This window comes from Cricetulus griseus, chromosome 5 (assembly GCF_003668045.3).
Source record: "Cricetulus griseus strain 17A/GY chromosome 5, alternate assembly CriGri-PICRH-1.0, whole genome shotgun sequence".
Classification (NCBI taxonomy): Eukaryota; Metazoa; Chordata; class Mammalia; order Rodentia; family Cricetidae; genus Cricetulus; species Cricetulus griseus.
Window position 1 is genome coordinate 86,552,578 of NC_048598.1, and position 27,427 is coordinate 86,580,004.

Consider the following 27,427-nt stretch of genomic DNA (forward strand, 5'->3'; position numbering starts at 1 on the left):
TAAATTTAAAAATTAAATAAATAAATAAATGGGTTGTGAATTAAGAGGACATTCATAAAAGCCATCATTTCCATTTTACACACACGTGTTTTCCACTTTAAATCATTTTTTTTTCTTTTCTCCTTTCCCTGCTTCTCCAGTGCTAGGATTACAGCAGAATTTGTATCAGTTCAGTCGCTTGCCTTCTGTGTCTGCAACCCGAAACAGAATGGCGCCACAGCACATCATTCTTGCTATCCAGGTGACAGTCAACTGCGCCAGGGATCTGGAAGAACCAACCATGCTTCTTCCAGAAATATGGAAGTAGGAGGTGAAGGGCTGGGTCAATTTCCTTTTGGGGTGTATCCTAGGCCATGGAAGGTTGTTGCTGGGATAGCCAAGGGAAGGGGTGGACAGCTACAAGAAACTCACCTCCATCGACACAATGGATAAGAAGCGGCTGAACAGAGGAAGAATTATGTCACCTCCTGAAGGGACACTGGCTGGTTTCTAACCTTCCAGCTCCTGGTTTTCGACTCATGTGGTTGGAACTGCAAACCTGCCAGGCATGTCTCCTGTCTGCTGATTGTAGATGCCATCTAGCTAAAACAACTTAAGTGGTTTATGTTCACTGTAGCCAGAGGATCATTGTGAATACTACTACTAATAAAAATATGGTGAGAGTCCCTCCCACCCACCTCCCACTACACGAAGCCATTGAGTTCTGGCCACAATTGTAAAGAAAAACTGGTTATTCCTTTTGGATTTTCCTATAAATAATCAAGAAGACATGACACTGCCTTTGTATTTAACATAAAAATAACCAGATATATTACACATGGGTTTAGCTTCGGGACTATAGTCCTGTTGAGAAGAAAATATGTAACATACCTAAAACAATTAAAGACCAGCATAAAACAGTGTAGAGCAATGTATTAAATTACACAGAACAAGGGGCTGTCTTGATGGCTCACTGAGTAAAGCACCTGCTGTGTCCGATCCCCAGAACCCACACAAGAGCCAGGTAGCACGGGGGTGTAATCCCAGCTGAAGGGGGGCAGAGCCAGGGAGTCCTTGAAACAAACTGACTTGACAGACTACCCAAAACAACAAGCTCCAGGGCCAAGGAGAGCCCTTGCCTCAGTTGATAAGATGGAGACTTATGGAGACACCTGATGTCAACCTCAGAGGGACCTCTACACGGACATGCACACATGTGAACATGTATGCACAATTACCACACATGCAATATGCAACAAAACTGAAGCAAAGCTTTATTAATTGCACAGCACAGAATCATTACAACACTGTTTCTGGGAGGAGCATTAGATCCCCAAGGCTTCGTGGACAGAGAGACTTGGGAGGCAGAGGCAGGAGGACCTCTGTGAGTTCCAAGTCAGTCTGGTCTATCTACTGAGTGAGTTCCAAGACAGCCTGGACTACACAGTGAAAGGAAACCCTGTCTCAAAAAAGCAAAAGCAAAAGCAAACAAAAACCCTCACATGAATTCACTCCCCTCACCCTCCAATATGGTCCATGTATTGGTCTGTGGTAGGGAGAATGTTGAGAATCCTTAGCTACCATGGGTTCATTTTCCAGCTCTGCATAGTTCTCTGGCTGTTGATCTGGCAATCTTCCAGCAGATCTATTTTACCCCCCTCACGACACCCCATCGCTGTCATCTGTGATGTCCAGCCTTTCTGTGGCCAGGTCCTGCTGAGACACTGCCTTCCTACCCATCACTTAACTGCTATCTGCCAGAAACAGGACACTTTTATTCAAAAGGACCAAAGACGGCCTTATTAAGAAATCTTTCATACTAATTGCATTCAAGTCCTGCAAGTCATGAATTTTTTATTGGTGAGTTTCCTTACAACCCTTTTCCTTTGTTTTGTTTGTTCATAGAAGGATCTCCTGGGACCTAATGTCCATGTTCAACACCTTGTATCAGCCTGGTCCCCAGGATGCTTAGATTCTCAAAATCCGGACTCAGGTCCAGCTTCAATCTTGGGAGAAAAAGACAAGTGAAGGGGAAAAGAGAGGTTGCAGGTAAAGATGGAAAAGGGGAAGTAAGTTTAGATGTTTCTTTTTGGTTTTGGAGAGCTAGCCGAAAGAAAGAATTTATTGTAAAAGAAAGCCACACACAGCAAAGAGAATGAATAATGTAAATGAACTTGGGCATAAATGTTAAACTGTTTACATCAATGGCTGTTAGAGTTTTCCACTGCCAAGCACACTTGAACTCTTTGTAGTTTGCAGCATTTACAGTTGGGCACCATTTGTGGAACATCTTTCTGATCCCACCCACGGTGTTGTAATCATGATCTCAATCATCTCATGTGCATGGCATGAACTCTAAAACACAAGGAGGGGCTGGCTCTGGGGCAACCAGTTTTGGCCTCTCAGACTCTGTGGATTGCGTGCAGGATGGAGATAGTTTGATCAACTTCCTGTCTTAGGAGGAAGTGGGATGGTGTAGGGGGAGGCACACCCAGGCTTGGATGGTGGCTTTGAGGAAAGGGAAAGCATCCAGGCAAGGTCCTTAAAATCCTCCAAATGCAGCCCAGTCCACAGTTACTGTGCAGCTATTGTGTACCTTGCACAACAAAAGAAGTTGTGTGGTAACCAAACCGAACATTACTGTGTTCGGCATGAATCTTACCTCACCCAGGTCTTTTTGGTTTCGTTTTGCTCCAGAGTCTCAGTGAATTCCTTCTCAGAATTGTTGTTAAATGTGTTGTAAGATTGCCAAGGGAACTAACGACAGTGCATCAAACAATCACATTTATGATATAACAAAATATTTGTTTGACCATCTGGTGGTGGTGGTACTTTTCTCCAGGGTTGGACCTGAAACCCATGGCCTTGGACATTGCTAGGCAAGTGGCCTACCACTGAGTCACATCCCCAGCCCATCCTTTTCTATTAATATAGCAAACAAAATGATCTGGTGGGGGATCTAACAAATCCTACAATTTCAAACTAATGTGAACTAAAGTTTGCAGGGGTGGGGACCTCTGTTAAAGACTCTAAAAGGTTGATCAACTGATTAGAACTTGGTGTCTGTGGAGAATTAAATTCCCCCTGGCTCAGAATTATATTTTCTATAAGAGGGGGGAAAAAACAGTGAGGAAAGAGACATTTCAAATCTTGAAAATCTGTTTGACAGTTGGCTTAATAGAAAACACTTGGGTATGTTTCTGCATTCATTATGTGACAATAACCATGGAAGCCCTAGGGTACTAGACTTTTGTAAAGCACACTTGTGTGATAGGGAGTTTGAAAACCTTGTGGCCCCAGGCCATCAGAACATTTTTAAGACTTGATTTAGAAGTTTTCCCCCAGACACTTGTTGCTGTGACAACATGTATGTTTCTTAACTGTGGAAAGGACCAGTTTGACAGATAGAAATAAGTAGTTTAATATGTGCTGGCTGTTTCTGGTCTCCTCCAGATGCCCCATGGCCTTTCCATCTTGCTCTGTGATCCGTAAGGATAACATCCAGAGGCTTCCTAGCTGTATCAGTTACTTCGTTGCTGTGGCAACCTAACAGAAGTGACTTAGAAAGTGTTCACTTTGGTTCATAGATCCATCATGGCAGGGAAGGTGTGGTCAGGGAGCAAGGGTCAGCTGGTCACACTGAGTCCACAGGCAGGGATCAGAGGGCAGTGAACACTGGTGCTCACCCAGCTTTCTCCCCTCAATTTAGTTGAGAACCTCAGCACAGAGAATGGCATTGTCCACAAGGGTGTTCTCACCTCACTTGACCTGATCAGAATGATCTCTCACAGACATGCCCAGAGATCTCCTGATCCTGTCAAGTTGATAATCAATATAAACCATCTTACCAGTCCTCTGGTTTCCGGTAGTTCCAGTGGTTAATTCTAGCAGGAAGGAAGATGAAAGACGGGGAACTTACTTTCCAGTTGAGGGTTTGTTTTGTCTCTCTCCACAAGTCTGAGTTCTTGTGTGGAGACCATCTGTACTCACAATTCCTCCCCTTCCTTTTCCCTCTCCTCTGTTTACCCTTGAACTTACACTTCCTGCCTTGGCCTCCCAAGTAAATGCTGGGAGACTTGAGCCGCTGCTTCTAGCTACACAAATCCCTGCTGCCTGTATGTTTCTGTAGTCTCTTTCCCCTTCTCATCCCTTTGGAAATTTGAATGAATGTTGATATGTAGTTCTGCAGCTAACACTAGGGTCAGACTTGACGACTGACCTCTACCTAGCTTGGAAATAGTTCATTAAAACCTGCCTAAAATTCCAAATCTGCTGGTATTGCTCATCTTCTGCTGGGCTTGGATGTGTTTGGTGAACGAATTACATTCAGTTTAATGAAAGTGTATTCACAGCATTGGGTCCACCTGATTTTATCGGAAGCTAGGAAGCCTGAAGCCTTAGAATCTCAGAGCTTAAGGTTCTTACTGGCTCTGGAAAGAAAGGGCTGGGATACCGAAGATCTACTGACATCTATACAGTCAGTCATCTTGATTTTGCCTCTGTTTGGGTTTCTTTTCATCTATGCATAGATAAAACAGAAGACAGCTGTAAAAGTGCTTACAAATGCCAATGGGACCACGTTCCTGGTACCAACATATCAATGGAAGGCCATGGATCCTGAGTAGCCCAAGCCAGGGTGGCATTGGAGATGCACTCATGGCCTCATGCATGGGAGACACATGATCTACTACTGAGCTACATTCTTATCCCAAGCCAGAAGTGCCTAAAATGTGGCCCCAGATGTATCAGTCAGGGTTCTTTGGAGGAACAGAACTTATAGGATGAAAAACAGTATGTATACATACATATGTATGAATGCATGGGATTTACTAGAGTGGCTTACAGGCTGTGGTCCAGCTAGTCCAACAATGGCTGTCTACCAACAGAACGCCCAAAAATTCAGTAGTTGTCCAATCCATAAAGCTGGATGTTTCAGCTGGTCTCCAGTATACACTGGAATCCTGAGGAAGTAGGTTTTAATGCCAGTAAAGAAATGGAAGAAAGAGAGAGAGAGAGCGAGAGTGAGAGCAAGAAAGAGAGAGAGAGAGAGAGAAAACAGCTTCCTTCTCTCATGTACTTTATTTAGGCTGCCAGCAGAAGGCGTGTCTCAAATTAAACATGGCTCTTCTCACCTCAAAAGACCTGGATTTAAGGTGAATCTTCCCAACACAAACCATAGGAATTATCAGTGGGTCTTCCCACTTCAAATGATTTAATTAAAAAAAAAATCTCTCATAGTTGTACCCAGCCACTTGGGTTTTAGTTAATTCTAGATGGAGTCAGGTTGACAACCAAGAACAACCATCACGACAGATCTTTGAACCCCTCCCCCAAATGAAAACTATAATTATAATGGGAAACCCCAGAGGTGGAGTTTAGCAGTCTAGGCACTGGGGCATCCTTCAGGTGACTCTGAAGCTCAGTAATCCCTGAGAATCTCTATTGTGAGCAGACTTTTGTCTCCCTTGCAGTTAGGGATGGCTTTCTCACCATACTGCTCTGAAGCTGGGCATCTTAACTTAGATTGCAGTAGGTACCCCTAAGTGCCTTTACTGCTGGGAACATCACTGGCCACCTACATCAACTCCTGTCCTCTAGAGCTTTTAGGCACGGTGCAGGTTTTCTGTTATTTGCAGCTAAATATGGTGAATGTTTTGACCAATATTTAAAATATTTCTGTATTTAAAAATACAGCATGGTTAAAAAAGCTTAAGAAGACATTTTTCCTCACTGTGACAAGAACTTAAATATGATTTTAATATTATAATAAATCCTGACATATGTGGAGCAGAGAGCCAGCTTCTTATAGTTTAAAACTTTTTCCAAGTTTAGTTTATGTGAATGGGTGCTCTGCTTGTATGTTGTTCTGTTCTCAGAGGACAGAAGAGGGTCCTGGGTACCTGGGAACTGGAGATGTGAGTGGTCCTGTGGGTGCTGCGAATCCAACCCTCACCCACTGGAAGAGCCATTTCTCCAGCCTCTTCCTGGGGAATTTTAGGGTAGTTTTTTTTTTTTTTTTGACATGTATAGTTCACTTATTGCTCAATATCATTGTACCTAGGCATATATCCCTCAATCTTAAGTGGTTCCCTCTGGTAATACTGAAGCATTTTTAAGGGAAAAAATGTAGTTTTAGGAAAATGAAGGTTAAACATCTCTAAGAAAATAGAATGGCCAACCATTCATGGTGGATCATGTATGTAAGCCCAGAACTTGGGAAGATAAAGCAGGAAGGTGGCTATGAGTTTGAGGACAGCCTTGGCTATGTAGTAAGTTCCAACCTAAGCTACACAGTAAGACCCTGTTGAAGGCCAGCAGTGCCTGTCATACTACCTGACTGCGGCGTCCACCCTTGACCAGCAAGAATGACGCCACACCGAGGAATCTTCTTCAACACAGTTTAATCGGGAACCTCTTTGCTTTTGCAGTGTATAATGGCGGCGGCCCCGGGTCGAGGGAGACGGGGCCTGATATAGTCTACATCTACCAATCACCTAACCCTACGTGGTGCGCCAGGATTGGTTGTCTCCAAGCAGAATTAAGAGGATACATGACCTTTACCAAATTTGGAGTTGTTTACCACAGAGAGCGCTCGCCGTCAGGCTGGCAGAGGGCAGAAACCGGCGCCATCTTTTGGGTGCGGTATTCTGCAGCTCCCTACAGTTCCCCCTTTTTGTTTTAATATTATATGAGTAGCAGTATCTATCTGTTGTCAGATTTCAGTCATCTCTGTCTTAGGTTCAACCCCAGTGTCCCTATCTTACCCGTCAAAGAGTCACTGTGTCGCCCTCACAGGCTCATGTCTTAGGTTGAAGGGAACACATGTATGCTTATTCGCTCAGCAAGAGGGTAGGTGCCCGTCATTGAGCATGACTGATTCAGATACGCATCACTCACTCAGCAAGGGCGAGACAGACATCTATTTGTCTGTCAGCATGGATAACCATGCTTGAGGGGACTGTCCTGCTTCCACAGCAGCAAAGGCCTGTACCAACATGGCAGCTTGGGATTTTTGCGACTTCCTGATCCTGCATAGGCACCACAGGCAAACAAAAACGGCTAACTGCATCATGGAAAACATAACCCCTACTCCAGCCCATTCCTTAACTAAACTAAAGGCTTGCTTAAGGGTAGTTAAGAGGGTATTAACAGTGGGCAGGCTCAGGCGTGTAGCATTCACGGCAATAATCTGTTGTGTCAGGGTGTCTGTCAGGTTCTCGAACTGTTGACTCCAATTTCCCTGAAGGTAGGCACTCAGCTGCCAACTCAGGTTGCTGTTCTCCATGAAATTGTTGGCCATCCTGGAGGTGATACACAAAGAAGAAAAGGAATGAATGCATCCTACGGAAGTTAAGGTTACTAAATCATCCACCTGTTCCTGCAACAGGTCCACTCTTTGGTTCACAGTTAGAATGCCAGCTTTTAAGTGGCCATCAATAGATCTCAAGGTAGTTAATGTTGTAGCTGTTTTTTCCACAATGTCATTGACTGTCTCAGCTGATTGGACCTGAGCAGCCATGGCAACGGCGGCAGTCGTAGCCGCTGCTGCAGAAAGGGTAATGGCAGTAACCAATGCTGCAGTTATGCCAAAATCCCGTTTGGTTCTGATGATTTCCGTAATGGGAAACGTTCCTGTATCCACTTTGACCGGAATAGGAAAATACGTAGGAATCCTCATCACTACTGCTGTATTAGCAGAACCATTCCAACATTGACTAGCAATGCAGGAGATGTCAGTCGAATTGCATGAGATCACTTCTTTGGTAGCATCAGTAGCATTAGAGAGCAGAAAGAAAAAAGGAGCTTTTAAACATACTGGGCTAGCTGGAACAGTGAGATTATTCAAAGTTTTATGTATTGATAGATTCTTAAGAGAAGGTCCCTTCTCATCCCTTGTACCAGAAACATTAAGAAGTCTTATGCAGAGATTCTGGAGAACCACAAAAGGTTCAAGGGAAGTAAATGCTCCACACTCGTTGGAGAGTACCCATTGAAACCATGGCCAGGTATTTTTACTGCCTGTTCTTTGGGAACCTCCCTGAGTTAGTACTTGGTACTTGCCAAGAAGGGGAGTAAATTCAAAACCTGGAGCTATCTGCTTAAGTTTGTGGTCCGGACTCTGACAAGGCGTCCAATGAGGAGGATAGCCTCGATTGGGTGCACAATAAGGCAAGACTTGTCCAGCAGTGGAGTTCTCTTGACTAAAGCGTGAATTTGAGGGTCGGAGCCCCTCCATCAGCATCAGAAATGTAGTGATATTTACATCTTTGGTCCCATTTGTACCAGTGCCAGAGCCAGAACTAGCGCCTGTACTAAACTGAGACAGGGCTTCAGTGAGCATAGTACTCGAGATCTGGTTATTAGTAAGGGGATCAAGCCAATTGCCAATAGAACCATTCTTCAACCAAATGCATGGGTTAGAATTATTAATAAGGGAGAAGCATAATGCTCCATGGAGAGAAATATTAGTGGCTGAATACTGGGCAGTGTCAGGATCTAAATTGACACAAGGCAAGCCCAATTCACAACTAGTAGAAAAGAAAACAGGCAAAACTTTAGATGTGCTATGAACAGGCAAGGGAATTGGCCACGCTTTCGCTATGGCCCACAGGATTTGTTCTCTGGCCTGGATCAGCCACGGTGTTGTCAAGGTCAGCAGCAGGATCAATATCGGAGGCTTCATCTTGTTTGTTGCACCTCCTCGTTAGTCTCTCTGGAATCCACACCGGGTCTTGCTGATCCTGAGGGAAAACACAAACAGAACCTCTCGCCCATGCTAACACCGGGTCCGGTCCATGCCATAGACCCGTAAGGATATCTTTCCATTTTACGTAGCCCTTCTGAGCAGGTGCCTGAGTCTGGTGCCTATCGGCAGCAGAAAGGCCTTGAGAATCCAAATTTTAAAAATTCAGAGTAAAGAGAGCCAAAGATAGTTGTTCCTTTGGTGTTCTACCATGGCCTATTCCCCCTTTTTGTTTTAATAAACATTCTTTCAATGTGCGATGGGCTCTTTCAACTATTCCTTGTCCTTGGGGATTATAAGGCAGGCCATGGTTTAATTGGACTTCCATCTGTTTACAGAAGGAGGTAAAAGATTGAGCTGTATAAGCAGGACCATTGTCAGTCTTTAATTGCTGAGGTTTTCCCCAGGCAGCCCACGCCTCAAGGCAATGTCCAATGACATTGTGAGCCTTTTCCCCACTCATAGGGGTGGCATGGATGATGCCTGAACAGGTATCCACAGATACATGGATATATTTAAGAGTTCCAAATCCTGAAAAATGAGTTACATCCATTTGCCAGATCTTCAAGGGCAATAACCCTCTGGGATTGACCCCCAGGCTAGGGGGGTGCAAAAAGGTTATACACTGTTGACAATTCAATACTATCTGTCTAGCTTCTGCTCGAGATAGCTGAAACCTTTGCTGTAAAGTTTTTGCGGATACATGGAATTGTTTGTGAAATTGCTGTGCTCGTTCCATAGAGGAAGCGAAAAATACATATTCCCCTCTAGTACAGAGATCTACGATCTCATTGCCTTTTGATAGAGGTCCAGGCAAGTTGGTATGAGCTCTAATATGTTGTATAAAAAATTTCTGATCGCGATGCCAGATCAACTTTTGCAACTCCTGTAAGAGTTTGCAAACTGTACTATTAGGTTTGATAGGTCCTGCAACCTCCAGGGCCTTAACTGCATTCACAACATATGCTGAATCAGAAATCAGATTAAAGGAGAACGGGCAATTTCTAAACACTTCAAGAACAATTTTACATTCAATAATCTGGGGGGAGCCAGGCTGATATTGAAATTGCACTGGATCCACAGCCCGTCTTGGATCCATCAGTGAAAATATTTGTGGCTCCAGCAATAGGAGCTGCTGCAGTCATTTTAGGAAAAATCACTGGATGTTCTTTAAAAAATGACATTAGAGGGTGTTTTAGATAATGATTATCTATTTCTCCTGAAAATCCACATCGAAGAATTGCCCAATCATCCACAGTTCCACAAAGTATCTTAACTTGTTGAGCAGTATAAGGGATTATAATCTTAATTGGTAGTCTCCCAAAATATTGAATACATTGCTGTATCCCATTTTGAGCCAAGTCAGCAACCGCTGCAGGATAGTATTCAATAGTTTTTCCTGGGGAGGATTGCAATCAAGTGTTTATTTCTGCCACTTTCACCATGGCAATGGCTTCTTTCAAAAGACGAGTAAGTTGTCCCAACTAACTTATACGTAAGCATGAATGAGGTTTAAAACTTATTTCAAAGACTTGCGTGTTTAAAAAAAAATCTCTTAAAGTAAACATTTAAACGTCCCATCACACTTTCATTTGGAGGAATTAACCTGGCTCACTTTCTAGCCAAATCTGATTGCTGGATGACCATTTCTTTCATCGGTTTGATAGAACTCCTGTAATTTATTCTGGATCCATCCCGGTCTTTGCGAAGTATTCCTTGCAACCATATCCTCAGGGAGAACCCTTTATGTCATCACTACACTAAACACATGTTTCAGTGATCACCTACCACCCAGTCCGGGACCAGCTGCTCTACCCACCTCGCCTAGCAAACAGCAGGTGTTCTTTTAAGAGGGAGGGGAATGACCTAGCGAATGTCAAGCGCCTAGACCGGAGTTTTAAAAATCAGCGCCCAGAAACAAAACGCGGAACAGTCTGAACCATCGCAAAATCCTCCTGAAGGGAAGACCTGTCTCAGGTTCTCAACTTCCCGCCCACTCTCCACTGCTAGAGACAGGTCACGCAGGTATCCCAACAATGAGGCTTTGATTGGTCAGAGATGATTTCATTGTTAGGGACCATCCGGTCTTCTTCCTCTCCCTGCAACACCTCCTCAGAGCCCTATGCACCGGGTTTCCCACTCCCGCTGGGGCCCCACCCGTGGGTGAAACAAAACAACGCCTCCTGGCAGGGTCCCTGTGGACCCTTTCGGTGCTCTCCCTTCAAGTCTTCACGCCGAAGAAAGGCGTCTGTCGAGTCCAATCATGCCCCAGGGGCACTTTTCTAACCAATCAAGAGGCGGCTCTCTCCACACGGGTGGGCCCAATCTCCACCTATAACTGCACTGCCCGTTGGTTCCCTTATGGCGTTCGTTTTCCGCGAGGCTTGGAGGTCACGGAACTGCAGGGCCCGTAGACTCCGGGCTTGGTTGCTTCTAAAGACCAGCCAATCGCTTTTGGGATACTTTTGCGCGTTAGTTTAAAAAAAGCCGGAGCGAAGGACTTGGAAATTGGTTGAGTGACGGACAAGCAGAGCGAGCCAATGACCGGAGGGTCAGACCTCCGTTCGGACCAATCATATAAGTGGGCGTATTTGACAGACGGAGGACTCTACCTATGGCTGCTAGGGTGGGCTGGCCAGTGACGTCGGGAGGCAGAGCAAAGCGGAGGCGGGGCTGAATAGAGTAAATGGTAATAAAGGGTTGGGCCTCACTGGTGGGCGGTGTTTGATGGATAGTTGACCTGGCCAATGAAAGGTGGACAATGACGCCCAATGGGAAACTAAAGACACAGAGGCGGGGCCGCGTGGGCGGGGAAAGCGAAGAACACAGGGTACTGGGGGCCGGACTGGGCGGGACGACAGAGATTGACATGCCTTTCAGCGAACCATGTGCGGCTGCGACACGTGCGGCGTCCCAATGGGTGGCCGCGGGGGGTGGAGCCTGAGGAGGGGCGGAGAAAGACGGCAGTGCGGGGAGGGAGTTGCAGAAGGAGCGGTGCGGCCGCTGCTCAATGGCGGAGAAGCCGCTTGTTCTCTGACCGCCTGGTCCCCCCGGCAGTTGCGGGGGAGTTTCCTGCCGGCGCGGCTGGAGTCTCTGTTTCTCCGCGTCCGGTGGCTGGAAGATGCTCCAGAGAGACCAGTCGGCGGCGGAGGAGGTGGCGGCGGCCGAGTCGACAGCGGCGCTGGGGTGGAGAGAAGGCGGCGGCGGCGGCGGCTTGAGGGGCCGAACGGAGTAAACAGCCCGGGCGGCGGCGGCGTGAGGGGCCGAGCCCCCGAGGGCGAAGCGGCAGCGGCAGCGGCAGGCAGGGTCGCGTCTCGGGAGGAAGCCGGGGGCCGCGGCGGCTGTGCGGCGGGCGAGCCCGCGAGACCTCGCCTCCTCCTTCGCCTCAGGTAAGGCCGCTCGGCGGGGCGCCCGGCGGCCGGAGTTGGGAACGGCCGGCCGGCCGGCCGTCCGTTCGTCCGTCTGTCCAGCTTGCGCTCGGAGTGCCGGGCTAGGCCCTGGCCCGGGCCGCCGCCTCCGCTCGCCCTCGAGGCTTCGAGGTGGGGGGCGCGGCGAGCGAGTTGTTTGCCGGCTCGTATGGAAGTCGCCTGCTTACCCTCTTAAAGCTGCGGCGTGCAGGCAGCGCCCGTGGGCGCCTGGGCCACCCCAGCCCACGGCTCGCCCAGTCCTGCGCTCCGCGTTTGACAACACCACCTTTTCGCCTTGCTCCCCGGGTCGCTTTCTGCCCTCCCCTGCGCCCCGCTTCACTTCCTTGTGAGTCTTTCTGGCGTTTCTGGCTGCCTCCTTCCTCCTCAAGGGCTTTAAACCGTTTCTTTTGCTCCTCCTAACCAGACTCGGGTCTTAAGTCTCTGTGTGTGTGTGGTCTCTACCCCCACTCCCCACCCTTACCGTCCCCAACACTGTCCCAAATTTTAGGGTGTCGTGTTTAACAGCGGACTTCTTAAATGAAATTACTACGAACTTTATCCCAAATCTATTGAAGGTCCATTAAGAATAGACTGACCAGTATTATGTGGTGGATCACTTTTATGTACTTTTAACTTTAAAAGCCGTTGAGCGGGGAGGGGGGAGTATCATTAAGTATAGAGTGAAAAATAACCCAGAAATAATTTCCAAATGAAGGGCTTGATGAATGTTGGAACTGTTTTCTTCATTTTTAAAAAAGAGTTACATGACCTCTAATACCAGTTTTAGCACTCCTAGGAAGTTTGCGGATCTTAGGTTTGTCGATTTTATTTGGCAAAAAAGTGCCTCTTAAGCATTTGATAGCAGCGCAGATTCATCAGTATTCAAGCGCTTCTAAAAACAACTTGGAAACTTAAAAACAAGTACGAAGCTGCCTTGATAGGTCACAGGGAACTTTTAAAATAGGCCCCGCGTGTTTAATGTATCAAAATAAAGCTGGCAGCATTCTTGTAAAGGGATTATTAGGGAATTTGAGTTGTCTTCGTGTTTTGTGGCTATTTTGGGAAAAACATTCTTTTTCAGTTAACAAAGGTTTACAGCTACTGTGATGTGAGCATTACTGAGGCTTATTGTGGGATTAGCACAGGAACTCTTTATATTTGAGCGATTCCATGGATGGAGAAGTGGTAAAACTGTGCAGTGAAGAGAGCATAAGTCACAGACAGTATGTTCTGTCGGAAACATGCCATGGCCACTGAATGTTAATAGATATTATTTCATTTACTTTCTCTGTTGTGCAATCACAGAGTTCCTTTTGTAGAAAATATACCACCTCTAAATAAGTATGGAGGTTATTCTGATTATTACAGAATTTTCCAATAATATAGACTTAAAAGAACACATTCTTGCAATAATACTTAGATTATAATTTTTATTATTTTAAGACTGGGGTGTAGGGGGCTCATTATGTAACCTGGGATGGCTGGTGTGGAACTCACACTGGCCTTGAACCAGACTGGCCTTGAACTCACAGAGACACATCTGCCACTGTCTCAAAAGTGTCAGGCTTGAACCTGACACCCGGATAGATCGTTTTTTAGTTTGTTTTGTTTTTTCTTTCTTTAAAGAAATGCTGTTGTAGGCCTTCCAAATGGACAGTGAATGTGCTGTTACAAGAGTTTTAATTTTTTTTTTTTACTGTTTATTATTTAGTTAGTGCACCAACATCACCCCTAAACCCTCGAAAATTGTTAAAAGGGTTTTTTTTGTCTTGTTTTGTTTTTTGTTTTTCTTTGACAGGATCTCAAAATGTAACTGGGGTTGGCCTTGGGATCACCGTGTAATCTATGCTGGTCTCAAAGTGGTCCTCCTGCCTCAGATTCTTGGAATTACAGTATTTTATCTCTCTACATTTTTATATTGTTTGTATTATGAGTGTTTGCTTGTGTGTATAAATGCTCCACGAATACCATGTGTGCCTGGTGCTGGTGGAGGCCAAGAGGGAAGAGGGCAAGAGGTCTCTTGGAACGGGAGTCACAGGCTACTGTGAGCTGGCATTTCAGTGTTGGGAACTGAACCCAGGTCCTCAGCAAGAACAACAAGTGTTCTAATTGCTCTCTAGCCCCTGAGCTTGCTCTACTTAAAACTTTTCTTGTCAGTTTTTATTTGTTTTTAATGATTGTGTTTTCTCTTCATTTGACTTTCTCCCCCCACCCCCTCCCCATAAAGTCTTTACAGAGTTTCTGCCTGGTACCTTGTTGTGTTCATGTGTCATTGTATATTTTCACTGGAGCTTTTTTCATATTTTTGTTAGTATTTCTCCTTTCTTCACCATGGCTCTTGAACTGGTTACTTTGATTATTCTTTTGAAAGTGAAAGGCAGAGCTTTCAGCACTTGTGTTTTGATGTTGGGTGTCTTGTTTCTGTGCAGGGATAAGTGAGGGCATCTTTTTAGTTTTGTAATAGTCATGCCAGTAAACACTGTTTTATGTTAGTAAGTCAAATAGTTACTAAATCCCCCAAGATTATATCATCAAAAAGAATGGGATGGTGTCTAAATAGCTGTGCTTCTAAGAACAGTTGATATGGTCAGAAAAAGTAGTTAGTGTCTCCTATAATGTATAGTTTTTGGTGGGAACCTTTGGATTCAACTGTAATTGCGATTGACAGTCTATTGGCAGTCTGCTATTGTATCACTTAGATAATGGGGATTTATTAAAAACTATCGGAGCCAAGAGTGAAAGGTCTGTGTTCTTGTACATGAGTTGGTGAATATTTCTTTTAAAGTCTGTGATATTGGGAGTGAATGCTCTCTCCCTCCTACCATTGATGCTGTAACATATGTAATTTGTATTTTATGAGTATTTATGTGTTATGTCTAGTCATTTAAAAGTATATTGTAACCTAAACTTGCACCGAAAGTAGTAAAATAATCTCACTAGTGGTTTCTCCTGGCACTCAGGAAGTTGAGGCAAGATAAATAGCAAGTTTCAGAGGCTACAGAGCAAGGCTGCCCTAAAAAAAAAAAAAAAAAAAATTAGTACAATGAAATAAAATAACCTCTTAGAAAACATATTTTATGTTTTCTGCAAAATGCAGTGGCGATAATTTTTTTAAAGAAATTAGGATAAAACAGTGGTATAAAACTAAAAAGGTTTTTTTGGTTGTGGGTTTTTTTTTTCAACTACTGAATTTAATTGAGTTTATTTGTGCAGTAGTTTCAGTTATGATTAATGGTAAGACATTTAGAAGGATGTGATTGATAGCTTTAGATTTCCAGTGATTCTTCCTTGTTCCTATTTTAATCTTTTTTTTCTTTAATTTTATGAGAGAGTGAGTGTGCTAGCACACTTGCTTGAGGAGATGTGTGTGTGTGGGGGGGCTGATACTTGCCACTTGCCACTTGGCAAGGTATTTGTATTAGCTGAGAATTGTATTAGCTGAGGCTATGCAATGAGGGTCTTGGAAATTTGGGCAGATCCCAGCTATATGATCTAAACCACTTACCCTCTCACTGTTCTGTAAACTCAGTGAAGGTAAGGTAGAATAAAATTAGGAACTCTTTGGATTTGGGATTTCATATTTGGTGAGTATAAAACGTTTTAAATCGACAGAACTAATCAGTTTTTAGCAGTTAATAATCCGTACTTTACCCCACCCCCACCCCAGCTTTTATTCCAGGGTGGCCTCAAATCTCAGGTTAGCCTTGTACTTTCACCCCTCTGCCTCTGACTCCTGAGAGCTAGGGTTTTGAGTGCACAGGCCTGTCTGGTTTGTGTGTTGGTGCTGGAGGCAGGACAGGGTTCTGCAAATGAATGCTAGGAAGGTGAGCGAGCTTCCCAGCTTCTTTCCTGTCTGTGTTTTTGTGGTTGCTTGATTGCTTTTGGTTTTCCCTACTTGCTGTCCTAGTACTTAGTCGTTTTGAAAGGACCAAGTTTCATGTTCATCCCCCCTGAAGCACCTTCTCCCTCCTTGTCTTCCCCTTCTCCTTGTGCTCATGGCATGGAACCTAGGTCCTCAGGAATACATGAAAGAGCTCTATCACTGAGCTACAGCCCCTTGTTTTCAAGTCTTTATACAAGTAAAACATTTCCAGCAGCCATCTCTAGTCTTCCCCAGAAAGAACACCCTTTGGATTAGCTTTCAGTAGAGTGATAAGACAATTAGGTTGGTAAGGATAAAGGGCCTTTTATTAACTTCTTGATTATAACAGTTCTTAACTGTATATAATACTGTGTTGGATATTTAATTATTAAGTTTAGTGCCTAAGTTGTCCTAGAAGATGTGAATATCATGATAGCTCACTTTTTGTTGTTTTGGTGGAGGTCTAGTTGACCCCAACCAAGGTCTCATGCATGATAGATTAGTCATCTGTTACTGAGCTACATGCCCCAGCCCATGCCTTTTTTTCTTCATATTTCAGAGTGCTATTTCCCCGGGTTAATTTTAATAGAAACATTTCACTTTATGTTTTATGGTCATGACACAAAACACTTCCAAAGTAAAGTTACATTTTTTAGGAAATATGTGATATGTTGGCATAACATATACTTTGTTTGTTTGTTTGTTGTGGGGGAGTTTTTCCTTGGAGGAGTCCTGCTGGATAGCTGCTTTGCTGTCTGCCTCTAGAACTGCTGTGTGACTAGGCTGGCCTCATAGAGAACTTCCTGCCTCTACCTCTACCTTAAGAGCTGAGACTCAAGTATGTGGAGCAGCAAACCCTTCCACAACAGGTGTTTGAAAATGTTACTTTGACTGGGCTGGGTGGGGGTGGGGGGCAGCCTGGTCTACAGAGCCAGTTCCAGACAGGTTTCAAGGCTACACAGAAACCCTGTCTCAAAAAAACAAAAACAAAAAAGTTAGTTTGAACAATTTAGCTTCAAAAATTCAAATAGCTTGATCACTTGTAGTTCACACACTAGACGTAAATACTAAGCCTTGTGATATTTAAAGCAGTTTACCAGTTTGAAGCTTTTACACTTGCCAAATTGTGTGTGTGTGTGTAGTACAGGGGTTGCACACTGTCCTTGCACCAGTGTACTCTAACAGGCCCTAAAATACTAAATACTTTATTATTTAAACTTGTTAAGACTGAAATAGATTCAATTCAATGTTTTCTTTTGGAGAATTTTGAAATGTCTGGTTTCCAGGCCAGTCTGTCTACGTAGTGAGACTGCTAAAAAAAAACCCAAAATTAACAAAAAGGAGTATCATATCATCAAAGTTGTGGTGTTTGGCTTTACATTAACTTCTTGAAAATTAAAAATCTTGACTTTTGGGACTGGAGAGATGGCTCAGCAGTTAAGAATATGGACTGTTCTTCCAGAGGACCTGGATTCAATTCCCAGCACCCATATGGCAGCTTACAACTGTAACTCTAGTTCTAGATCTGATACCTTCACCCCAATGCACATAAAATAAGGTTAAATTATTTTTTAAAAAAATCTTGACTTTAAAAACACCATTGCTTGGAAAACTTAATTTGTTTCTGTGTGCAGAACGGGACCCAGGCATCTGCTTCTTGGACACTGTCTACTGTTGATTGGGGTTCCTAGGGATGGAGCCAATTACTGAGAGAGAAGGGGAGGATAATATTTGTCTCTAGCAGTGTTGTGATTGTTTATTTAGAATGACCTTCACTACAAAATAGAGTGTTAGTGGAAAACATGTTGTATCATGAAAACAGGGAAACCTTTTGTTTTTTTAAAAACAAAAAAGGTGGCTAAATTCTCAGGTTTCTAGAGATTTATAAGATTTTTAATATAAGTGATAGTAAAGCAAGTGGGTAGTTTGTATTTGATAAGTGATGAGTACCTGAGAAGAAGTAGGGCAAAGAATATGTAGATGAATTTAAAAATTTGAAGGATATCATGGGTGATGACGCACACCTTTGATTCCAGTACTCCAGGAGGCAGGGGCAGGTGGATGGATCTCTTTGAGTCTAGCCTGGTCTACAGAGCAAGTTCCAGGACAGCCAAGGCTTCAGGGAGAAACCCTTAGTTTTAAGCTTGAGGGTACTATCACTGGCTCTTAAATGGAATTGCATTTTATTTTCTTGATTAGGTGTGATGTGCTCCAAATGTTGGAAACGGACAGGTACTAGATGTTAGGAGCTGTAGAACATAGACACCAATCTATTACTTAAGGGTATCTAACCCTCTGAGCAGTGTAGGTCCCCTACCACAAATAAAACATTCACCTCTGAGGTAAGGGCCTGGTATTTCTACTGAACATGTAGTCCTTTTAGAGTTTCCTACAAATGAGAAATAATTTAACTCAAAATGATATGTTTAATATTTGGGATGCTCTCTGTTTTCATTTACTGTAGACTACAATCTACAGAGAAGTAGTTCACAGTGGTAAAGTAATATGTGGCTCTCTGTTATTCTTGGGTTCGCTGAGTGCTTTGTGTGCAAGGTATCTTTTAGACTGGAATGAACAAATAAAGATAAAATTCCCTTCCCCCAATAGATCTTATATTCAAGATAGCTAGCATGTGGTTCTTGGGTTCACCATACTGCTGAACTTCCTTTCAGGATGGCTTCAGACATTCAGAGAATTTTCCAGGGTGTTTATGTTTTCTATATGCATTTAAAAACTGACTAGATGAAGTGACTACTGTAGTCCTTGGGGGGAAGGGCCTAGGCCTGGCCCAGGATGATGTGGTAGACTTTGGGGAGTCCCTTTTGAGGGCCTTACCCTGCCTGGGGAGTGGAGGGGTGTAGGGGAAGCTCTACAGCCCCTAAGTAGGCGTGGCTACAGCTTCCCCTACAGAGGGGGGATGGCTAGGGGCAGGTGGGATGTTGGGGGAGAGGGGAGGGAGAGGGAGAAGGGATTGACATCTGAAGCAAGCTTGTTCCTAATTTGAACTAATAAAATAAAAAAAAATACTAGATAAAAAAAAAAAAACTGACTAGAACTTAGTTGCTTTTGTTTGTTCTGACTATGTTGCCTAGGCTGCCATGGAACTCCACAGCTCAGGTGACCCTCCTGCCTCAGTCTCTCAAGTAGCTGGGCTACAGGTTTGTGCTCCCGAGTCCTGCTGAGCTTCACTCCTTTTGAAAAAGGAAGGGAAGAGTTTTGTATGTTTGAATGAAATTTGGAGTGTGTAAGGAAAGAGGAAACTGTACTTGAGAGACATAGATTTCAGTTTAGAATGGGGCCAGAGAGAGAAAAGCAGCCCTTGAACTAGGACCTGGGTATTTTCCCTTACTGCCAAACTTCAGAGAGGGTGGGTTTCTAGGAGGGAGAGTGGGAGAAGGGTAGTGGGAGAACAGCACTTTCAGTGGGTCTGTTGTTGACAGATAACAGAGATGGGGAGAGTGGTAGAGCTAAGCAGTAGGGCCCTAGCTTGATCCTCAGCACCACAAAAAGTAAACCAGTGGTTTGGGAATATCTGTAAAATATGAGTTGTTATTTGTGTTGGGAACAGACCTTGTTCTGTTTCTGATCTTAGTTGAATATAGCTGATGGTTAATGGCTGATCAGTAGTGTCTGGCAATACTGTCACTGACTTGTGGCTTCTACTTTTGTTCTCTGGTTATTTGACAGTTCTGCTAAAGGAAGACTGATAAGGCCAGTTTGTTGTTAGTGTTGTGTGTTCAGATTGTTTATATCACTGCTTCCTTAAATTCTGTGACACTGGCATATTACCAGAGGTGCTTTTGCTTTTTCTGCAGTTAATTTCTGGGTGAGGTTGTCCTATTCCTTCCTGTAAAGCAGGTGCTTGCTTTCTGCCTTTGTAGCCAACTGAGTAGCCACGAAAGCTCTGTTGCTTTCCCTGTAATGAAACTGTTTAGGAAAGATGTTTATCTTGAGGTTACACAAGCATTCCACATTAATCTTGAAAGAGTTTTTAAATTTTGATTCATGAGGTTTTCATTTATGAGTCAGTGAGATTTATGATCCTCATTGCAGTGAATCAAGATTGGTTTTTCCTTTAATGGGAACTTATTTATTTATTTTTTATTTTTTCAAGACATGGTTTCTCTGTGTAACTCTGGCCATCCTGGAACTCAATTTCTAGACCAGACTGGCCTCAATCTCAGAGATCCATCTGCCTCTGCCTCCCAAGTGCCCAGCTATATTTATTTGTAATATAAAAATGAACATTCGTGTCAAGAGCTAGTTCCAGGACACTTCCAAAGCTACAGAGAAACCCTGTCTCGAAAAACAAAAAAAAAAAATGAACATTGGTTCCTTTTATGATCTAAGAGACATGTTAATTCCATCCATGTCAACCTTTCACATTTCCTTTTGTTGGAGAGGGGGTGATGGGGCTTGTACTCTCAGGGTCTTGAACTTGCTCTCTAGTGTGGAACTGCACACCCAGCCTCTTAGAGTTTGCTTGATTAACTTAAAGTTTTAATGATTGATGAGCCTAAATTTGGGGATACTAACTTTCAACAGGTCAGGAGTGTCTTGAATCAAATTGTAAAGTATAAGAACAAATTTTAGCTTAATGAGTAGTAGTTCTCAATTTTTCTTTAAGCAAAATCTAATTTGTCAGGATAGTATAGGTTTGCAAGGGTCAGTAATGACTTAGATTATGTTATTGCTCTTAATCTGTTGACTCCTTTTCAAGAACGCTCTGTGTGTGTGTGTGTGTGTGTGTGTGTGTGTGTGTGTGTGTGTGTTAGTAGTAGCAGCAGCAGCACATACATTCAGTGCCTGTGGAGGCCAGAAGAGAGGGTGTTGGATCATCAGGAACTGGAGTTACGAATGATTGTTAGCCTCGCTGTGGGTGCTGAGATTTAAACCCAGGTCCTCTGAGAGCAGCCAGTGTTCTTAACCACTGAGCCATCTCCCCTGCCCTGCTTGATTTTAAATACAGGGTGATCACCAAATTAGGACACACAGGTGTCTGTACAAAGGTTTATTGATGATTTATTACAGGAGATTTAAAAATAATTTGTTTTTAGACATTATGATTAACATATAGAAAGAAATTAAGTTTGTCTTTCCAGAATTGTATGGGCAAATTTAGAAGTCAAGTATTATATATTTTGAATATAAGGAATTGGAGTTGACTAATAAATTATGAAAAGCTGCCCGGAATCATGTTGACTTTGCGTTTTAAAAATGACTGGAAGAATTTTATGGTAAATCCCAATTTTAATTAATCCCATTGCAGATTTTTAGTAGACACATTGTCTGGTGGCTACTGTACGAGACAGAACAGCTCTGTAGCTTGTCTATATTTCGTATTTTGGGTATCTTTTGCCCCTCCCAAAATGTCGAAAATGATTATTTTAGTGGGGCTTTAATTTATATTTTCCTATTAGGGAATTTGCAGTTTTCCCCCTCAGGAGTAGTCAACATTCTCATACATTTATTGGACATAATTTCCTTTTTGTATGTTTGCCATTATCATTTACCTAACTTTCTGCATGCCTGGGTTTGTTTTTAAATGATTAAAAATGATTGTAGGTATATATGAACATGTAAGTACTTTGCTAAATATAGGTGTTTGTTATTGTGCATTTTTTAGGGATTAAAATTTTTAGGGATTGTGTATCTCTATAAAGCGTTGATGCTAATTAAAGATTTTAGCCTAAAGATAGCCTAAAATCCCCCAAATAGTTTAAAATACATCGAAATGAGTACTTAGAATGATAGTACTTGGATGTTAAAGTAATATAATGTGTAGGGGTGGGGAGGGCAAGGTAGGTGATTTCATTATATCTGAACAGTTGTGGGTTTTTTTTCCATTAAGGGAATATTTTAATTGTTCTTCATCTTGCTTTGTCTTTGCTTGGCCCTGAAACCTTAAGGGACCCCTAGGAAGAGCCAGGCTGGGTGGATTCTGGTATAGGGCCAGAACATTCTCAGAACAGCTGCAGACTAGACTAATGGGACTGTGAGGGGCTGCTTTCTGAGCTTCAGGAGAGACAGCAGGTGGGGGGTTTATTAGTTAGTGTGCCTTCTGTTTGCAGTTAAGTGGGAGGGTGAGAAGGTAGGATTGAGTTTGGGATGGTATTGTTTTTGAGGTAACTTGAAGGCTTGACTAGCTAAATAGAATTTAGTAGGACAAGTAGACTATGAGGTGGGCATATGTACAGTGTACCTGAGCTGTGTAGAGCTGCAACATGGCAGTTTAGAGGCCAAGGTTCTGATTAACTTACACTGGGTGTTCTGTATTTAGTGGGTTTATTTATTTATTTATTTTTAATTTATTTATTAGCTCTAGTTAGGGAACAAGCTTGTTTCACATGTAAGTCCCTTCTCCCTCTCCCTCCCTTCACCCCCATCCCTCCTCCCCCACCCCCAGCATACCCCCCCACTCCATCCACCCACCACTCCCCAGGCAGGGTAGGGCCCTCAACGGGAGCTCTGCAAAATCCACCAAATCTTCCTGTGCTGGTCCTGGGCCCTTCCCCATGTGTCCAGGGCCAGAGTGTAACGCTTCACGTGGGATGGGCTCTCAAAGTCTAGTGGGTTTATTTTTGAAATGAGAAGCCATCATATCTTCCCTGGGGCATTTAGAGTGTGTTTAGAAAAACAAACTGGTGAATGAATTAGAGTCTACAGACAGGGAAAGGGCCGATGATGGCAGTTAGGTTAGTCAGGAAGAGGCAGGTACAGTAAGTAGGTAATGATGCTGAAGATTGGAATAGAAACACTTAACAACACTAATGGAACATAGTGACTTCAAGAATAGTGTTTGGATTCGTATCTGAAGAATGAAGAATTCTGCTTTGGGGTACAAGAAGTGTGCTTGTCATTAATACTAGTAGGAGATTGGAATAGCAAGTCGTTTGGGTAATATTTTTATTTAGTACACTGTAATTGAACAGGTAGCGTATGTGAACTTAAGTGTAAAATTTAAAGTCTTCAAAGTCTGATAACCCAAGTCAGTGGTTGAAGAAGCAATTTAGGGCTGAAAAGTAAGTATTGTTTGGGGGCCCACCTCTCAAATTAGCTTAGGAGGCTAAATAAAATGAATAAAAATAAATGAATACAAGTGTTAGTTTTGGGTGCGGAGAGATGGCTCAGTGGTTAAGAACACTGTTCTTCCAGAGGTCCTGAGTTCAATTCCTGGCAACCACATCGTGGCTCACAACCACATTGGATGAGATTTGGTGCCCTCTGCTGGCATGCAGGCAGAAGACTGTATACATGATAAATAAAATCTTAAAAAAACATAACAAAACAAGTATTCGTTTCCAGAAGGAAGAGTTAGCAAGACTGCTGTGTGCTGTGCTGTGCTGTGCTGTGCTGTGCTGTGCTGTGCTGTGCTGTGCTGTGCTGTGCTGTGCTGTGCTGTGCTGTGCTGTGCTGTGCTGTGCGTAGTACCTGACTTCAAGCCTCCCCCTAGGATCACACTGATAAATAGGCTAATTCAGCCAAGCAGGACATCAATGTCTGAGTTGTCTTCCTGGGTAGATTGGTGATTTGGAGGTTGAAATGGCTGGGGGTTTTTTGTTTTGTTTTATTTTTTGATTTTTTTTTTTTCATGAGGAACCTTCTCTGTACCAAATACTTTAGACATGTTGGACCTTGTCCAGCTGTCTTCCAGGGGAAATTCTTTTGTGGTATTAGGATGGTGACTGTGTAGATAGATTCTTGTTCTATTCCTCTTCATGCAGTGCTTTTAAACACAGCACTAAAATAGATAGCATTTTCTCTAAAAAGACTCGTGAAACCTTTTCTTGTCCCCCCTAATTTGCTTTTTATATTTGGATCTGTTTATCTGGGAGGGAGATGACGACAGAGAGCTAGAAGTCAAACCAGTGCACTCCAGACTTGTTTCACTATCATTCCTAATTGAAAACTGTTGAGGCACGGAGGTAGAGTTATTTATTCCTACGCTTATTCCTCTCACTATTTGAAGTCAAGCATGAAACCATGGCAAAGTCCAGAGTAGTGCTAGCCACTGTTTTATCATCCAGGTAGTTGAGTACAATGCAAACATGACTTAGTTCAGCACCACTATCTGGAAACAAAACAAAAAACCCAGCATAATTCTCGGCAATGAAAGGAACTTTTAATGTGCACATGCAGGTTGCTGAGGGGCTCTATATCCTTAAACTACATTCTGGACACTTTGCTTCTGTCCCTTTAAAACCCAAAGCCATGAAGGCAGTTAGGAGAAAGAAACAAGCAGATGATAAGCATAGCATACACAGATCTCAGACATACTGTGAAGGGAAAAAAACCACGCACAAAGGAGCTTCTAGTAGTAGAACTACTCTGTTGACAGAGCAGACCATTGACTGCCTGAAGTCTGGGTGGGGGTGAACTTGACCGGGGAGGACAGGTACCTTAGAGGGATGAGAATGCTCTGTATCTATTGGGTGGGAACAACACAGGCACATTTGTAAAAACTCATCAAACTGTGCATAACATGGATTTGTCTTATATGTCAGAAGCTAGAGCCCAACTAAGACCTTCGATAGCGAGGTGAACATGGACAGCGAAGTGAAGCTGCACAGATTGGATTCATGTCTAATACTTAAGATTTTCATAGTAAACTCATTCCCTTTGACATTAGAGCTGTTTAATGTTAGTATCTCCGTTAGTATCAGAGAATTACTTGCAAGAGAGGGAAATTCAAGTAAATGCAGTTGTCATATACACATTCTCCATAATGTTCTGATAAAGTCTGCTCAGATACATTGTTTTCTTGGTCTCACCCCCATTACTGGTTTCAGAAGTCATTGTAATGATTTCAAAAATAAAAAAAAATAATAATTAAAGGAAAATCTAAATACAGTAGAGCCTAACTTGAAACACTTGAGGGTTCAACAAACGATGTATGAAAGGATAGTCATTTTAAACATTGAGTGTTTATTCATTTGTCAATTATATGGGGATAGTAGATGAATAGATCTGATCTTAAGTTTTGGTTGGTTGTAACAGTAGCCTGTGATTTGTACATCTTACTTAAGTACTGACTTAAGCCGTTATCCTGCAGCATCTCCTTGTCTTTCAATCTATGCTATGCAGGCATTTTGTTTTCATATTTTATTTTTTGATATGGTCTCCATAACCCAGACTGGCCTGGACCTTGTGGCAATCCTTCTGCTTCAGCCTCCCAGGTGCAGGGATTACATGTGTGAGTCACCAAGCTTGTAGTCTTGCTCTGCCCCCTGACGTCCTATCTTTAAGGCAATTTTTGAGGTTTTAAATAATTGGGTCAGAGTTAAGTCACAGTGAGTGGATCACCTGGTAATTGAATTGGTCTGTTTCCTGCTCAAGGGAGGAAAGGGTGGTAATCTGAAAGATAGGTACGTTAATTGGGGATTTCTGCAAGTTTTGTGCAAATGGACTTTAGTGCCAAAGAATCTGGCATTTTTGGCTTTTGACATCGAGTAACAAGGCAGACATGGATTCTCAGCTGATGGCCATATGACCTTCCAACAAGGTAGCTTTTTATCATCAGTAGGCCCTTTCTAAACACCTACTATCCTAGGTCCTCAATGTTAGTTACATCATCTCAATTCACCATGAGAATACATGTGGGAACAGCATTCCTTGAGTTCTTGCATATCCATAATAATTGTTTATATCCTTTTATACTTGAAAATAATTTTTGCTGGGTATAAAATTTGTGACAGATATTTTCTTTCACTGCATATCTTGAGTATCATTTTTAATAAGGCATGGAGCATTGCTGTCAAATTTGATGACAGTTTTATTTTCTTTCCTATATATCCAAGTTGGTCTTTTTGCCTGAAGGAGGAAAGGAGTTTTCTTTTTAAAAAATACAATAGTTTAACTATAGAATCTTTTTTTAAAAGAGTACGTGTGTGTGTGTGTGTGTGTGTGTGTGTGTGTGTGTGTGTGTGTGTGTGTGTGTGTGTGTGTGTGAGTGCTCTGTCTGCATGTTCCTCTGCTTGCCAGAGGAGGGCATTGGATCCTATTATAAGATGGTTGTGAGCTGTCATGTGGTTGCTGGGAATTGAACCCAGGTCCTCTGGAAGAACAGCCAGTGCATTTAACCAGTGAGCCATCTCCTCAGCCTGACCATATCTCCAGCCCTAGAGCTTTTCCTGGGTTAGTTTTCCCAAGATTCATGGCCCACCCATTCAGTAAGTTGTTTTGAGGTTTTACTCCAGGAAAGTTTTCTTGACTTGTCTTGTTTAGGGTTTGCTCTCTTACATTGCATGGGTTTCTTCCCTTATCTCCCCTCCCTTGTGTGGGAATTCCAGGAGTGCCTGGTTAAACTACTTCACCATCATTTAAATACAAGATGGCACATTCCTCGCCCCAGGAATAAGGGAGATAATTATCCAGAGAACTTTTTCTTCTAGTTAAGAGTGAGGAGTGAGGCTAAGAGGACTTTGATTGCCTGAATGGCTATCTTGATAGCTGTGTGTGTTTGACTAATTTCTTTTCCTCTCTGTGTAGGTATATGCAATGTTGTCGGCATTGAGTAAATGTAAGTTGTTCTGTGGTTCTTTTGTCTAATCAAGTACAGTGTTTGACAGTTGATTATTTCTCCCTCGGTGAACATTTCTTTGGCCTTCAGGAGTGCCACTCTCTTGAGTTCACCCCAACATTCCTGGTTGCTGATTCTCAACAACCTCCACTTCATTCTTTTCACCTCCTGATCAGCAGATGTGACAGTACTCTAGAGCAGTGGTTCTCAACCTGTGGGTTGTGACCCCATTGAGTTTGCATATCAGAAAATTTACACCATGAGGAAGGGTTGCAGCATTAGGAAGGTTGAGAAACACTGCCCCAGTGCTTGTTTCTTCAGGTTCCTGGGTTTTTTGTGACAGGGTTTCTCTATGTATCTTTGGCTGTCTTGGAACTATGTAGACCACTCTGGCCTCGAACTCACAGAGATCCACCTTCCTCTGCCTCCCGAGTGCTCGGATTAAAGGCATGTGCCCCATTTTTTTTTTTTTTTTTTGACATTACACTTCGTTTTAGTGGGTCTAATTACCTTTACATGCTTCCAAACATGTCTTCAAATCCCAGCCCCGCTCCTGAATATTCTGTCCAGCTGCGTATGAAAAGTAGGTATCACCTGATGTATGCATCTTTTCTATTTCAAGTTGCTGTTGTGTCAGACCAAATCGGGTTTTAAACTGGGGCGGATAGCCCCTCTTCTGTGTCTGTGGATAAAAAGGGATGAATTTCATTTTCACTAATCTAACTGAAATTCAGTATTTTCTTCAAGTACAGTGGAGGTTCACCGTAGTATAATATAGGACAGCTTTTTGACTTGTCATTTTTAGAAAACATATCTCCATGGTATTATAGTCACTGCAGGAATCTCAAAATATTGCCAAACTCATTGCCACCATTTGAGTTAAGCCTGCCACTATGTTCTGTCACTGTTAATGAAGA

General features: G+C 43.0%; 1 protein-coding gene across 4 annotated transcripts in view; it reads left to right on the plus strand.

Annotated features, from left to right (window-relative positions):
* The first annotated feature begins 12,001 nt into the window (after window positions 1–12,001).
* The window catches only part of Ppm1b (protein phosphatase, Mg2+/Mn2+ dependent 1B), a 56,609-nt gene continuing 41,183 nt past the window's right edge, over window positions 12,002–27,427 (plus strand). For all 4 annotated transcript variants that reach the window (XM_027417946.2, XM_027417947.2, XM_027417948.2 and 1 more), the window contains exon 1: window positions 12,002–12,111. The gene's annotated coding sequence lies outside the window, so the exon portion shown is untranslated. The remainder of the gene's footprint in view (window positions 12,112–27,427) is intronic.